At 40.1% G+C, this 16467-nt stretch overlaps 1 pseudogene; it reads left to right on the top strand.

Annotated features, from left to right (window-relative positions):
- The window catches only part of LOC149254392 (uncharacterized), a 33104-nt pseudogene extending 17147 nt beyond the window's left edge, over positions 1 to 15957 (top strand).
- Positions 15958 to 16467: the final 510 nt, after the last annotated feature.

The following is a 16467-nucleotide window of genomic DNA, read 5'->3' as shown; positions in this document are numbered from 1 at the left end:
TCCAAGCTCCATCTAGACTCTGCATCAATGAATTCCAAGTCTGCATTATAGCCTGAGCTCATTTTTCTTACCATGCAACAAAACTGCAGAATGCCTTGAAGCAAAAATACCTAGTGCTGAAATTTGTTTTTTCCCTAGCTTGAAAACCGTGCATCCATTTGCAAAACCATTTCACAGGGAGTTGTACAGGGATGATGGCAACATGCCTGAGCAGTTTCAGCCAATTCCGGTGCACGGTTTCCAAGAAACCAACCTCCATCACCTTCAGCCATTTTTGAATTTTCTCCATATCTGTGCATCAGTTTCAAAACCTATTTCATGGGGAGATGCACATGGGTGATAGTAGCCTACCCAAGCAGTTTCAGCCAATTACGATGCACGGTTTCCGAGAAATTGATCTTTGTAATCTTCAGCCATTTTCCATTTTTCTCGAAATCTGTGCTTCCATTGATTGCAATTTTGCTATGGGAGGTGCATAATGATGATAGGAACATGCTCAGCAAGTTTCAGATCGATCCGATCTATTGTTCGGGAGCAATGGCGAAAACAAGTTTATGTCCTGTGGAAAATCAACATCAGCAGCTTGAGGGTGCAGATCTGAACGTGGAAGCGAGCTCCTGCAGTGTGGATCCGACTAGAGGATACCTGCACAAGGAAACAACCATGAATCAGCAGCCAAGCACCCATGAAACCACAGAAACCAGTGCATGCAGCAAATGAAAGGCCACAACACCTCACAACAACCATTCGACTTCCAGGTACGTGACTAAACTCGTTCCTCTGATTGCATGAATGTAATTTGAAAACTGCATGAGTAATGAGATGGTTGTGATTAAAAAATTGGTGGCCAGCTAACTGGCCACTCTCATCCAGTTCTCTAGCGCTCAGGAAAAAATCACGCAGCATACGTGTATAGTCATTCACGTGAAATTTGAAAAACATAGGTAGTGGTAGATGTGTTGAACTCCAGCGCACAGGACATCAAATGATTAACAGATAGAAGAGAACATACAGTTCATAACATCACTGTAGTTCGAATAAAGACAACACACATTTTGCCACCTCATCCCCTCACCATGAATTGCGCCATAATTCAAAATGCTCGGCTGAAGACTCACGTTAATCGTTGTTCATTTACACTTGCAAACCTCTTCGGCCGAAGTACGCGTCCTCTGCCTATGAATTCTGTTGAACCGACGTCCTTCGCCAAGTTTTTCGGTCTGTTCAAAATTTTCCCGCATACCAAGATTATTCAGAGGCGCAGAGACATCCTACAGAAGCCGATCAGCGTTCTACAGGAAAGTACAGCAAAGCCTTCCAGAGCAGAAAAGCCTGGATTTTTCTTCGACAAATTGGGAGTCCCGAAAGAGGTAGGCTCGAAAAACACCATTCTCATGCATGATATTTCGAAAGGCGGTGAATTAAACTGTCTGGAGTAGGAGAATTAGAAGCAAATCTGCCTGTGGGTCAAGAATAGTAGTTCGCCTGTGTGATACACGGAGTTTTTCCAGTTGGTTCTGCGTCACATTCTCCTCCACGGTTCCTGTTAACAAATTCTTCCTATAAGACACGATAAACCACTGTAAGGGCTAACCTGTGCATAAAAAAATGTGACTTTTATGTGGTTGGGGATAAAAATCAAGCTCTGCACTCTGTCTGTGAGAGCCTAATTCCCTTTTGACAGTCGAGTTTTGGGCAGCAACAACATTCTAACCAGGGATTTGGTGCAAAGTGAAATATAAACACCTGAGGGATACTGTCTTCCAAGTTCTGGGGAGGAAACCATACACAGAATTCCCCTTCTGATCAGAGCACAAGCCAAAACAGAGCATTTTCATCATGCCAGGAGGGTTTATCAGAAAGGAACCCTCAGATTCCAGGAAATTGCGGGAAACCTAGGACAGACCACCACAAAGAGAACAAGAAAAGAAACGAGGAAAAGCCCAAGTTGTTGAGCCCAAAACTGTGGGTGGAATAAAGGCACAAATGCCAAGGGAGAAATGGTTGCAAATCAGGGCAGAAAGGACTGAAAAAGTCCAAGCAAGTGAGGGCACACCAAAGGCAACCATAGCAAAATTAAAAGAGAAGGCGCCCCCAGCCAAGCAGGCCAAAACAATGAAAACCGGTTCTACAGGAAGCCAGAAGACCGGTTCTACAGGAAGCCAGAAAACCGTTTCTACGGGAAGATAGAAACCAGTTAGCACAGGACTTTCTACAGGAACTCTGGAACCAGGGCAATAGAAGGAAAAATCGCCTGAGGTTTTAGCCAGGGAGGCAGCAGCTGTGCTGGCCACCCTAAGCACATCTCCAAAGCAGAAAGGGAAGCGAAAGAGGGAGCCTTCCCTGTATATTAAGGCAAGAAGGAGCATGCAGGTAAAAACTGGCAGACCCCAACCACAGTCAAAAGAGCCAATTACAATGGTAGACACCCCAACTACACAAAAGGAGAGGTCTCCCTCCAAGGCATCCATCACCTATGAACGGGGAAGCCCAAGGACATCCACTTGGAGAGAAAGAATGAAAATGTTGGACACAAAGGCCTCTCTACAGGATGCTGAGACAGTTCTACAGGAAGCTGAGAATTCTCTAGGAAAAGGAGCACAGGCAGTGGGAAGAAGCAGAGAGAAAAGCATGGTTTCATGACCGAGAAGAGGACATCACTTCAGAAGCTTGGCATGACAGGGAGGCCACCAGGGCCATCAAAGACGAGGATATCGATTAGTTGCTCAGAGGATGAGCAACACTTTCAGTAGGGGGGTGATGATGAGCCCCAAAAATGGATAATTATATGGGCTCATTCAACCTCCTAATTCGACTTAATCCACCATTCTCATTAGTTTATTGCATGTTTTTGATTATATTTATGCTAATAGAGTGAATTGGGTTAGTCATTATGCCAACAAGTCTAATGGGTGCTTTGTGCAGATTTTTAGTCAATTTTGAGACAAAATCAAAGGTTTTAATGAGCACTTGGCAGCCAAATTCGTGGGAGAACAAGGGAGAGGATTTGTAGGAAGGTTTCCCCTTCATTTATGGGCCCTTACCTCGAATTCTCCACCATCAGCTTGGAGTTCAAGGGCCACCAAATCAATTATCACAAGGGCAGCCGAGCAAGTGCTAGTAAAAGTGTTGTTAACTACAAGTTTTGGCAGCCGAGTTCCTAAAGTTTAGGAGGGCTGTTGGGGTCCTCAATTTGTATAAATAAGAAGGCTTAGGGCCTCATTTCAGTTAGTCACTTTGTAGGCAGAAGTTAGCTAGTTTGTAGTTCAATTTTAGTTAGTAGATTAGCTTTGTATTTCAGCACATTTTCAAGCTTTCCCTTGTGGACAGTTTTTGATGTAACTCTTCTTTTCTTGCTCAATAAAGATGAATCCAGCTTTGCACCAGCTCTATATCTCTCTTAGGAGGCTATAGCTCTTGGGGTTGGGCCCATCTCAAGTGCCCAGTACCTCCTTTGTTTATCTTTATGTGTTTTTGCTGCATTCTTAGAATAAAATATGCTATTTAGATTTAAATCTTGCTTTGTTGTTTAGATTGCTTTTGATGATTAAAAAGGATTTTTATGTTTAGATTGAGTTGATAGGTTATTAACAGGGAAGAGCTTCAGAAAAAGGCCATCAAGCACCTCTGATTTCACCTCTCCCTTAGTGGGATCAGGAGCTGGGATCAAGGTGACCTTGCTGCCAACAAAAACATAGTCTTTGCTTCGCCATGCAATCATTAGTGTTCGATTTTTATTTGCAGAAGTTGGTTACATGTTCAGAGTCTTGATTGCTTAGTTTGCATAGCATTTCACATTATTTTGTTGCAAATAAACTGCTGTTCATTTTCCTTGCTGTTATTTAGGTCAAGATAGCTAGATCTTGGGTTTGCATAGTCTTTGTTTGGTCGGTTTTAGAAAATTGTGTGCAGATCACCTGTATTACCTCTCTATCTACCTTTCCTCCATCAGATAATCTGCTTCAACCCTTAATCCATGATTCCTACCTTTCATTTGCCATACTTTTCCCACCTTGCCCTAATTTCTACATTCTTGTGCATCATCGCTTCTTCCATCCTTGAACCAAATCCAATCGCTCCTTAGCCTCATGCGCCAGGTCCTAAACCCCTTAACATCATTATCCAACCTCCATTTCCACTTTCCCACCATTTTTCCTCCATCAACCCTCCAAAATCCACTTTTCGGAACATCCTGTAGAAAATTACAGAACATCCTGTAGAAATTCCAGAACATCCTGTAGAACCCCTGTAGACTTCCTGAAGAAGCTCACGAATGAGGTTTCTTGATAACCAAACTCTCTGAAACTCTTTGGAAGGGTGTTAGGGACCCCTTAGGCCCTCTTTGAACCTTCCCGACTTCCTCCAAGCATTTCCTCTTGCCAATCCACCTCTGCACAATTAAAACAGTCAAATCGCATGCATGATAATTCTGGCAACTTATTCAAAAATACAAAAAGATTTATTTATTTATTTTATTTTATTTTATTTTTATTTATTTTATTTATTTTTATTTTTTATTTTATTTATTTTTATTTTTATTTTTTTATTTTTATTTATTTATTTATTTATTTTTTTCAGATGTTACTGTAGAAGTAGCTTAGATACATGCATTTACCTTCCTAGAAGTCAATGGCATTTCTTTCAGTAGCTTGCATCCTCTCTCTTGCATCAGTAGGGATAGCTGGTAAAATTAGGGTTTGCTAGGGTTTACGTTTCCTTTCAGCTTTCCAGTTTCTTTCTGCAAGTAGATCATCCTTCTTTGAGTTAGCTTTCATCCATTAGTTAAAAAACTTCTTCTCAGAGCTCATAGAAGTTGGCTTAAGCTCCTAGCGGACTTGTGCCAACTGACCAAGTGACAGCTGCGGCAAGAGATAATACTTGTGCATACAACACCGTCGCTTCCAAGTTTGTTACGAACTACTGGGTTGATAAAATTAAAGAAGGGAGTTCCGGGAGTTGCAGCATTATTGCTGCAATACTAGAGCTCACCAATACGTCATGCATCTGCACCATTTAGAATTGTTGCGAAGCAAGTCATTTTCACTTTGCATGCATAAGCATGAAAGAGCAGTGCAAAAATGAGTTCTACCCAAGTTGGGAAACACTTACCTTTCCCATCTAGGCATCAAATGATACAAATGAGCATTCGTGGAGGCAATATTTCACTTGCAACTATCAAGGTTCAAATAAAAGGGCTTAACTATGAAGTTAGGAACTGGATGCTGATAGGTTCCACATCTAGTTGTTTCTATGTTGAATTTTTCAAGTTTTATTGCTACTTATAGTTTTCTTTGCTTGTTTTGCCTCTCCCTTTCACAGTTTCCTCCTCGTTGTCCCATTCCTTCTCTTGCCCTGATACCTCACCCTCTCATGCCCTTTCTTCCATAGTTTTCACTCTGAGACCCTCAATGCTTCTCTATTTTTTGAATATAGGGAAACTCTAATCTAACTGGACATATATAGATTGTGCTCTAGATTTTTCTTTGCCCCTCCTCCTTCTTGCTTATGTTTTTCTCTTTTCTCTTAGAACCTTTGAGTTGGGTATCAATTTACCCATCATTATACCACAATAAGAGCCAAAGTGTAAAGGGGGGAAATCTACTACAGGGAAATGGGAAGATCTCGGGCCCAAGAGAAAGCAGCGACCACGACCAACAAGTATAAGGAAAACACGTTAGTGCAGATTTAGGAAGAAATTGACTATGTTGAACAAGAGAACAACAGAGAAAGAGGTTTCTTGTTAGATATAAAAGTTTCTAGAGAGTTTTTTACTGGATTCCAAATGTGGAGCACACCCGCGAAAGTGTCAATCACTACAGGCATGCCATTTCTAAAACCCCACCCCACGTTTACCCACTTTGACCCGCTCACCAGGGTAAACATGAGATGATAGTTACTATGCAAGATGCACTTATGGAAAATGGGCCCACATGTCTAGAACTGACTGCAAACACCCAATGACACATAGTCACACTATTATAATCCTAACTTGACCCAACTCTATTTCCTTTAAGTTTAGTCTCCTTAAATTTAACACAACTTCTTATTTTTGGCAGTTTTTTGGGTCATAAACTTCCGAGGCCATTTTGAGGGCCTAAACAATGTTTTTAGGGAAACGAAGACACTCAAAAAGTGTTTAATTTTTTTTTTTCACATTTTGCTCAACTTCTCATGGAGATATTCAAAACAAGGTATTATGCTAGTCAAATGGAGATCATATGCCAAACTTATGACCCCTGGAAGTTGTAGGTCCAAATTACTTATTTATGCAAATACTTTGTGTACATAGTACCTGTAGGTTATAAATACATATTTGTTCACTAATTCAATAAGATCACCAAAGAATCATGAAGAAGGCTCTATGCCCTCTCCACATAATTGCAATAACACTTATTAGTTTATTCATTCATTAGCCATTCATTAATTTATCAAAACATGACAAGAGCCATAAAAGGTATACATCATCTAACCAACATGTAACCAACTAATAACCAACATATAAACCATGGCAAACCAGTCGTAAACATCAACATCATATCCAACACAAGTGCTCATAAATCACAATAAGAAAATACCTCATATTAACCTACACATACCACCCGACCATAGATTGGGCTGAACCAAATATCTCTTTCATCTAATCACCCCCATGCCATATTCGAAGCATGAATGTGGGATCTCATGGAATAAACCAAAACAAAACCAAACTAGGTCTTCTAGAGGCCAAACCACCCCAACCCTCAACCACTGTGATTCCACCTCCACGACTAAACATCACTAACACTCTACCCAAGTTTTCCAAGGTTCCACGAACTAATAACTCAACCCACATTTGTCGAAGGGCTCCATAGATCTAACCTAACCCGAATTTAGGGACTAGTAACTCAACCCACCAAAGGTTCCAGAGAATTTGTCCCAACCTAGGCTCGAGGACTAGTAACTTAACTCAAGTTGTCCAGGGCTCCAAAGCATTTGTTCCAACCCACAGACATAGGGAAAAACTGAGAGCCACTAAAAAAACAAGCAAGCGGAAAAAACCCATAACACCATGACTATCTAGGAAATGGCAAGGCAGGGCTCAAATCATTGTCAATCTAAGCAATCCTCCATGTCAATAACAACACATAACCAAATAATCACATGCATATACAATGCATCCAAAAATCAACAAGGAGATTATACATGCAACCTATTACCTACAAGCAATCCAGTTGCAATTGTTGATCCCGCTTTCTCATTGTGCTTCGTTGCTTCCTTTGCCTTCTTTCTCTAATCTAAGTGAATACTAGCGTGCCCCAAACATGCTCCAAGAATACTCTAAGTGTACTAGAGTGTAAGAGAGAGTGAATGAATTGAGAGAGCCAAAGCCAAAATTGGAAAAAGCCATCAAATAATCCTCTAATGCCTTTTTATTATTGATGCCTCTATTTTCTTCACTTTCCTCTATTTTCTCCTCATGAAAATTTGTGACCCTTCATCTCCCTTTTCTCATATTTTCCTTTATTTTCTTAAATAAATATCAATTAGTGCATTTTTGTCTTTGCCTATTTCCATAGCCATTTATTAATCACGAGTGATACCCATCACTATGGTTTACCCAACATTCAACTTGGAATACGTGTCCCATGACCTTGGTCCACTAGTACAAAATGAGAGATTAGTGACTACGCGACTAAAAAAGTTAGTCACTACAATTATTTCAAGTGAATTACTACTAAATTTGAGCAACTTTAAGTGACCCAACTAAAAACGACTAACTTAAATGACTAATTTAGTCCAGGGATAAAATATATGACTAGATAATAAGTGACCCAACTAAAAGCAACTAACTTAAATGACTAATTTAGTCTAGGAATAAAATATGTGACTAGATGATAAGTGACAAAATAAAAAATGATTAACATAATGTTGCACAAAATATTGTCACCATGACATTCTGCAATCAGTGTGAGTCTATCACCACTCATACTTTCTTCCTATGCAAGTCTTAAACCTCAGCTCTTCATGTCAAGCCTTGAAAAATGAGAGAAAGTCCTTGAAAATCTTTAAAACTCTGGTTCCGCACTTTCTCTTAGCATTACCTGTTGTCCGGCACCTCCTGGTCATGTTCCCTGCGGACCTGCCCGCTCTGTTTCTGTGTAATGGGTGCGGACCCCTGTAAAAGTCAAAAAGGCGCAAGTACATTCTCAAAAACTCACTTTGGGTTATTTCTGGAAGCTTCTAGAGGGAATCTTGAGGTGGTTAGTTCGCTCCTTTGAGGTTCATGCATCCCATAACTAAAGGAGCTAACCCCTTGATGTGAGGAGCTTATCCCTTTGAAGGAGGACTCTATCCCTTTGAAGGTGGACCTGGTAACTTCCTTCCTCTGCACTATAAAATGAGGCATTGGGCTGGTTACTAAGGAGGTTGAAAGCTGAATATTTTTGAGGGTAAATGCTGTTGGAATTTAGACTTCCTAATTGAGCTTGAGAGGAGAGATTACATACCTTTTGATCTCATTGGGAAGAGTGTGAAGCTTGTCAAAGTAGAGGAGATTCTTGCTAGACCCTGGGAGGAGCTTGTACAACATCAAGGCACCAAGGTTGTAAAGTTCTTCTTTGTTTAAAGTTAATACAATCAAGTTCATTTTTCTTAATAAGTTGTCTTCTATGGTTTATTTCATGAATTCCTTGATCATCATGATAAATATGATTTATTATATTGGTTACGCAGGTGTTATTTGATGTGTGCTTGTTTGTGTTTGCAGGTTTTTTAAAAGGAAGCTCATTTGGACGGTCGAAGTGTGGCTGCCACAAACTAGCGTTGGACTTAAGGTAGGGTCTAAAACATCTCTTGTCTGTTATTTATAAATCACAATATTTAGAGAAAGATAGAATTTGCTTGTTTTGCTTGTCGCTAGATATCTGTAGATACTAGGGAGACCGGTCTTGTCCGCAAGAATGATTTATCCGAATGACACATAAATGACTACTATAGTTCAAGAATTAAAAAATGACCAACTAACAAGTACAACAAATATTTGAATTAGTCATTTATGCTAGTCATTTTAATTGTGTCACTCTGGAAATGGAAAATTGCAATTTTGATAATGAAGTGTTACATTTCACTAAATTTTAACATTGCAGATAGATTCTACAATTTTTAAATTTAGAGACCCCTTTCACGAGGTCTTTAAATCCATTTGCAATGTTAAAATTTAAGTAAATGGATTCAATGACGCCCTCAAAGGGGTCAATGAATCCATTTATAATGCGGAAATTATAACAATTTTATACAATATCATATAAGTTTCCAATATATAATAGTTTTATACTCCCGTTGGAAGGAGGGACAAGAAAGAGAGTTTGAAACTGATATAGAAGGGTTTTAAGGGTTAATAGGAATTTGCTCCCCACATCTTAGAGAGACGATAGACTATTTATTGTGGGGTTTTTGTGGTGTTGTTACATAACATGGTTGATTATTGCACTAGATTGATAGAGACAATGATTTTATTAATGTGAATTCAAAGTATGTTGATTTAAACTTGGTCAATTAAGATAAATTTAGATTACTCTAAATCCACGTTATTCAATAAATAATTCTACAAATACATGCATTACAAAAATGTGCACAAATACTAATAGTGCATTCACATTCTTAGAATGTGCACACATTATAATTAGAAAACATACATACTAACAATTTTTGTGGCTCTTTATGTAGAATATCATGCCATGACTCCCATATCCAAGTTGAAATATGAATATCTCTTAGAGAGTATCTATGTGGTTGTTTGAGGGTTACTTCATGTTATTTAAACTTTAGAAACTTAACTTTATTTAGGGCCAAGACCTTCTTTTCTCCTCCCCTCAAAATAGTAAATTTCCCAAAAACCCATTATGGTCATGTAAACCACACCAATCATGACTAAGATCTCCAAAGAGGTCAAATATCCCTAGAGATGTTACTTGTTCTTTGGCACCTTTTTCCTTCTTCTGAGTTCGCTTAATCTATCATGGCTAATGTTGGTCGCTCCAAATCCAAGTCACTAAAAAGGCTAAGAGCATGCACTACACAGAGAAACAAAATGCCAACACTTTAGAGAAGGTAGGCATTAAAGAACGAAGAAGATCTTTCAAGATTTCAGAGTGCGATTTAGAGCCCAGTAGTGATAATAACAATGAGAAGATGGAACCTCATTACTCTGCAATTTGTAATATCCCCAATTTTGTAAGCATGAGAGTGACTAAGGAGTTTTGCCCAATTTTAGTAATATTAATTAAAAAGGGGCAAATATTATTGGATAAATGTGGCTAGTATTATTTTGTCCAAGAATAGCGGCAAATTATTATTTTACTAAATGGTAGCAAAAGTGACTTAGTGGAAAATGGCCCCCACCAATAAAATAATATTAAAAAAAGGAGCCTAGAGGCATGAGGAGAAATTATAAAAGGAGGATGGACTCATTTTGTGGATTATCTTTGGTCATTTTACAATTTCAACATCAGTTCTCTTGAGCTGCTTAGCCAAGACAACCGTGTTGTTCAACACAAGGAATTTCCGAGCTAGAATTCCACCTCTACCTTCAGTGAACTTCGAGTGTCACCCTAGGGGAGTAAGAAGGAGTCCATCTCAGGACTTCACTAGGAGCTACGTTGCAAACCATTTCCATCTGGAGCGTGTTTCTCTTAGGGCGCATAAGGAAATTTGAAGGGGATGAGAGAAGCTAGCAAAGAGTAGAGTTTTGACATGAGAATTTGCATAGATTTATCCATAGGAAGGGTGATTTTTTCCTTGGTTATTTGCAGGGCCGAGAGTGCTGCATTTTGGAGGGCTGAATTTATCTATTTCAGTGGTTTTTTAACAACTATTGTGCATACATTTTGACAAGGAGATTTGGGGAGTTTGGGCTAAGGAGAAATAAAGAGGCTTGGAGGAGATTTTTCTAGTAATTGATTGGCCTTCTACAACATGATTCTTTATACAAGGCATTTTTCCAACTAGTTAGAACCATACACATTTCTTGGGGTCACCGAGGCACGTTGGATTTAGCCCAAACCCTTTGTGGGTTTTTATGGGTTTATTGAGAGGAATCTTTGGCTAATTTTATAGAATTTTTTGGGCAATATTCAGGCCGAAAATTCTCATTCTTATAGCAAGGCGAATTGCTAGTTAACTAGGGAATCTGCATCACTTGGTGGGCTCAGTTTTGGCTTGGAGTTGGGCCAAACCCTTTTTGGGTATTTTTGTTGTTTTGGAGGGGAATTTGTGGCTGCAATTTCAGGGTGATCTGAGTATTCTTCAAGGCAGAATCTTCAGTTCCATTCCAGCAACAGTAGCAGTAATTTTTTGGGTAGTGCGCAGTACCAGTTTGGGCCAATATTTCCTCTAGATTAGAGTTGTACTACATGGGGTTTGCATAGCAAACCTGGGTTCCAAAACTTTAGCTCATTTTATGTGCTCTTTTTCATAAAATTAAATAAGATGCCTCAGTTTGTGTTGCTCGACATTTTGGAGTTTTAATTATTGTGTATGAGTTCCAGTTTATTTATTGTTCCTAGTCCATTACTTGGTATTAGCTGTTAAATTCCAATCAGGAATATTATAGTGGTATCAGAGCCATAATCTTGGCTCAACCTGTGGGAAACCCTTCATTCTATGACAAGACCAGAATAAAAAGCTAAGAAATCATGGGATCCAAAGAAAGATTACAATAAAAATCATGGAAGTAACCTTGAATGGGGTGATTAGGATGCGACAAATGATTATTGATGTGGGGGAGCAATTGATTCATTCTGCAATTGGGAATCAAGACCATTCTTAATTATACAAAAAATCCACTATGCCCAAAATTATGGGTATTGCATCAAGATGGAAAGACATGATTGCAATTGGTGTGGAGTTATTGGAAGCAAATTGGAGGGAATAGCAATCATTGGGTAATCGCATTCAGGCATCCCTATCTTTTTGGGAGTTATGTGAACTAAGAGGCATGCACAAAGTAGTGGGGATTCAATAGAATTATGCAGGGATGATGAGGAGGATTAAGGAAGAAGATGAGAGAGTAATTCAATGGGCCATGGTTGGCAAGGAGACAATTGATCATACACTCATTAATGAGATGCCATCTGTTGTTGAGGTATCTTGGGTTGTGGCCGAGTTCTCAGTGATAGTAGTGCACTGCAAGTTGATGAGGTGTCGGGAGACATCTCCACTATTGATGAGGAGCCAATAGGTACAAAGGCATCCAAATCTATGACAAATTTGTCAGATGACAGTCACCTACAACTGACTGGTGAACATGTCTTGCGTGTTGGGTTGTCTATGGAGGAGCAGGTAGAGGCTTGTGTTGACTCCATGATGGAGAAGGATGTGCAACCATCCTTTGGGTTAGCCATTGATGAGGGGCAACATAGTGACCACACATTGGGATTTCAACATAGTTCGCTTCAGAGGCACACTGATGGGATCTACAACGTTATTAGCCCACCCTTACACATTGGGTTGAGGGAGGCAGCGTTGTCTAGACATACCCTAGGGGATGGCCAGGTTAGCAGGACTGAGCGACCTGAGCTAAGTATGACACCATATCAGCTTGGAGGGCTTGTTCCTTTCATAGGAGATTAGACATTCGATCCCCTCCTTCGGGATTGGATGAAAAGAGGTATTGAGATGGTACCCGATGGAGCAGGCTAGGAAGTTGGATACATCCATGGCCACAATTCAGTAGAGGTCAAGGATTACCAGAGGGACTCGAGGTCCAGACTGTTGTTGGGATCCAGGTGGGATTTCACATCACATCATAGATCTGGTAGGTGATGGTAGTAGCGGCATGATGGATTCGACGTTTGGGTCCACACGTTTTCAGATCTCCATCAAAGCCTCGTCAGCACTAGATACTGGGTGGTTTGACAGGGGAGAAGACATATTTCATGAGTTGTCTTGGCATATTGATTATGCGTGGAATCACAGGGTGATTAGCTTACTCTAGCAGGAGCTGGTAGGAGGAGGTGGCATCAGGAGGCTATCAGATAGGGCATTGTATGGAGATAATGCTCTCTTATTGGCACATGGGATGTAGGAGCTACTGAGGCTAAGCACAATAGTATAATTCTTGTTAACATGTGAGGATTTAGGCTGCTTAGGTTTGTTTGGGCAGATGAGGAGATATAACTCACATCGTGGAGGGATTATCGACAAAGTGGTAGTAGTGATGGCGACCCTAATAGGATGTGAGATGTTTCATATGGACTTAGTCTTAGACCTTAATATGTAGGGGTGTATAGGGGTATGCAGCAGTGCACAACAATATGCAGAGGAGCATGAAGGTGTACAGTGTTGCACAGTGGTGTGCAGGGTTCTATCGTGGTGTAGGAGGAATAGTTCACATCTTAGTGCATTCCCTCACAGAGTTACAGACACATCGATACAAGAGGGATACCAGTTGATCCGGGATGATGCAACAACATGTAGCAAGTTCCGACGGTGCACAAAGATGTGTGATTGGGTGCAGTTGTATGCCATGAGACACTAGGATACATGGTTATATGCAGTAGTGTGTGGGGTTGCACTGCTGACTGAGGGAGTGCCACTAGCAGGGATATTCCTTGACGAGGATGTCAGGCATGTCATTGGGGTGGACATACCTAGGTTAGGAGAGCGGATTGGTCATGGGATAGGCCAGGAGCATCCATACAGGTTCTTGATCATACCCATCAGAACTCACACATATTCAGCTCGTTGGCACCATGTGCGGTTGAGGGAAGCCTTGTTGTGTTTGATCCAGACCCATATTGTTGATAGCAGGACTTGTGGGATTTTCCTGAGATGACGCAATGGGATTTAGTGCGTTAGGGACATGATAGATATTCTCCAGTGGAGAAGTAGGATTGGTGCGCGAGTTGAAAGCCACAGGCTGGGAGATGAGGTGATATTCTGTAGGGGTGGCATATCGTTCATCATTGAGCCTACACCTAGGGAGCTGGTCATATGGGAGACATGTGCCACTCTTTCCATAGGGAATGTTGGGATCCTGCATGAACAAGGATGGTGTGTATGATTGAGGCACTTTTCGAGTGGGTGTCCGGGCTCCAAACATTGTATTGGCACATTATCGAGAGGGTGGATGGAAGACTTAATGGTGGTGGTTGGTAGGAGTAGGATGGATCCACATACATTTAGTCGATTGCAAGTATTAGAAAGCCTTCTATTGGCTGCATTCAAGGGGTAGCTATTTAGCACATGCGGTTTCCAACGGTCATCAGTACTACGCAGTGGCAGTCACAAGGCAGTTTAGCATGCATCAAATTATTTCATGATATATGGAGCATATATATTGATTGTATGCAGTGACTAGAGACGAGGCATGGATGGATTCCAACAACTGTTAGATCTATGTCGCGACAGGTCTGGCTATGGCATTTGGGGATTCAATTGTGTTGTCACTCACTGCATTGTGGGTTTCAATTGGTCAAAGTTGCCCAAGAGCAGTGAAGTTTGGAGCCACTTTCCTAGGCCACAGAAGATCTTAGAGCTTAATCAGACCCTCTCCATTGCCTAATGCTCAAAAAAAGATTTCCAATGGTATATAGAAGTCCAAAAAAAGGACTCCTGGATCAAAAGTTAGGGCATGTTGAAGATTTCTTTTGGAAAGCTCAGAAAACCAAAAAAATGGCTATGAGGGCATCCCGCAAATCGGTTGTCACAACAATCCCACAGTCACAGCAAAATCCAAAACTTGCGGGGGCCGATCTTGCGATATAGTGTGAAATCGCCAGGGGAGGGCCGAAAAAGTTTAACAAAGGAAATTCGGAATAAAACCAAGTTAGGGGTGTCCCTTTCTCTCTCCTCCACGTGGCGGTATCTTGCATCCCGACGATGGCGCAATCTTGCATCCCAGCGACCCCGCAATCCTGTAGTCCCGCATCCCAACTACCCCGCAGTTCCCACAGTCTCGCAGGTTCCCACAATCCTACAAGGCCCCGCATCCAAACCTTGAATGGTACACATTTCATAATTATGTTTTTGTAATGAGGGTGATGCAAGAGCGAGAGTTTGTAGGTGGCTTAAAGCTTCTACGACTCATGGAAATAAATGTTTTCAATGATGGTATTGTATGTTTTGAGGTTCATTTCAGTAGAAAGTTCAGTAGGATCTCATATATTTATGCAGTGTAGTAACTTGAGAGTCTTAGTTTTCATACTCTTTTTTGTTCAGGTCTAATTTATTACTGTCATGGATAAATAAATTTACAAGTAAATCAATGTTGTAGTTTATCTATCCTATTAAGAATCAGTCTAATTGCTTTCTTTGTTTTTGCATATCCAGTTTATGTTCTAATGCCTGCTTTTAGTGTAGTTGTTGACATTTTAGCATTGGAAACAAGAAGTTAGAAACAACTTTATTGGTCATGAATATACCAAGTGTTTGTGTGACTCGTTGTTCATGAGGCAAAGTGGATGAATGGGATGGAGCTTAGCATCTATGATTCATGATTTGATCCAGTTGTTTTTGTTTTACCTGGGCTTGTTCTTGACAAATTTATTTACTTGAGGGCCAGTCCAGACACATGCCATAGACATTTGCAGTTACAAAAGAGAGCAGAAGAAAATAGTGTCATTATATTATTTGAGAGGTTTGCATGAAAAGCATGAGAACTGGCTCTTCCCTGCTCAATGTGGTAGTCATGGGTTGTTGTCTGTGAGCCAATTACCTCTTGATATTGATAGGTCTCTACATCCTGAGATCATAGATCACACATTTCTTTTGTAAGGAGAGCATGTACATGCCAGTGTTTAGAAGGTAAGCCAAATACTAATATGTTATATTTATAATCAACTTGCATGCTAATTCTGCTATGTATTTTATGATGCTAATCAGTTGCTTCTAATGCGAACATGTCAACTTTAGGTTCCAACGTTAGTGCTAGATTGTGATCCCAATATTGACTTGAGGAAAGACATTGAAGCAAAGTAAGGGTAAGAAATCTTTTACTGATTTGGTGTTTACTAATACATTGTGGAATAACAAATTTGATATAAAGAAACAAGAAGTATTTTGACCTGTTGAGGAATGTAATTGCTTGATAATAAACATATTTAATTAGGGTTTTTTCTCACATATTGGGTTTCTTTATCCCTGAGATAAATAGTTAGGTGGGAAGATAGATCTTTTTCCATGTTATGTTTGTATATATTCGCAACTAACCAACACAGTGGATTGCCATATGCATGGGCATGATTAGTATATCCTAATCTGATTAAGTGGCAAGCCCTGGGATGTATACTATGACATATATCAATACTTGGCCATTGTAAAGTTAAGCTTCATCTGGTGATGAGAAGTAGAGGAAGTTTCTAAGGAAGGTCTTGGATGAGGGCCCTCTGGAATTCAATGATTCACTTAATTTGTTATATGTGATACCTTTAGTTCTGTATTCAAATCATGTTTTTCATAATAAATCAATATATACATGTGCATTAATAT

This window comes from Pinus tabuliformis, chromosome 7 (genome assembly GCF_031772625.1).
Source record: "Pinus tabuliformis cultivar Carrire ecotype Pingquan chromosome 7, CPIR1, whole genome shotgun sequence".
Taxonomy (NCBI): Eukaryota; Viridiplantae; Streptophyta; class Pinopsida; order Pinales; family Pinaceae; genus Pinus; species Pinus tabuliformis.
The sequence above is the reverse complement of the archived record's forward strand: the minus strand, read 5'-3'. Positions and strand labels throughout refer to the sequence as shown.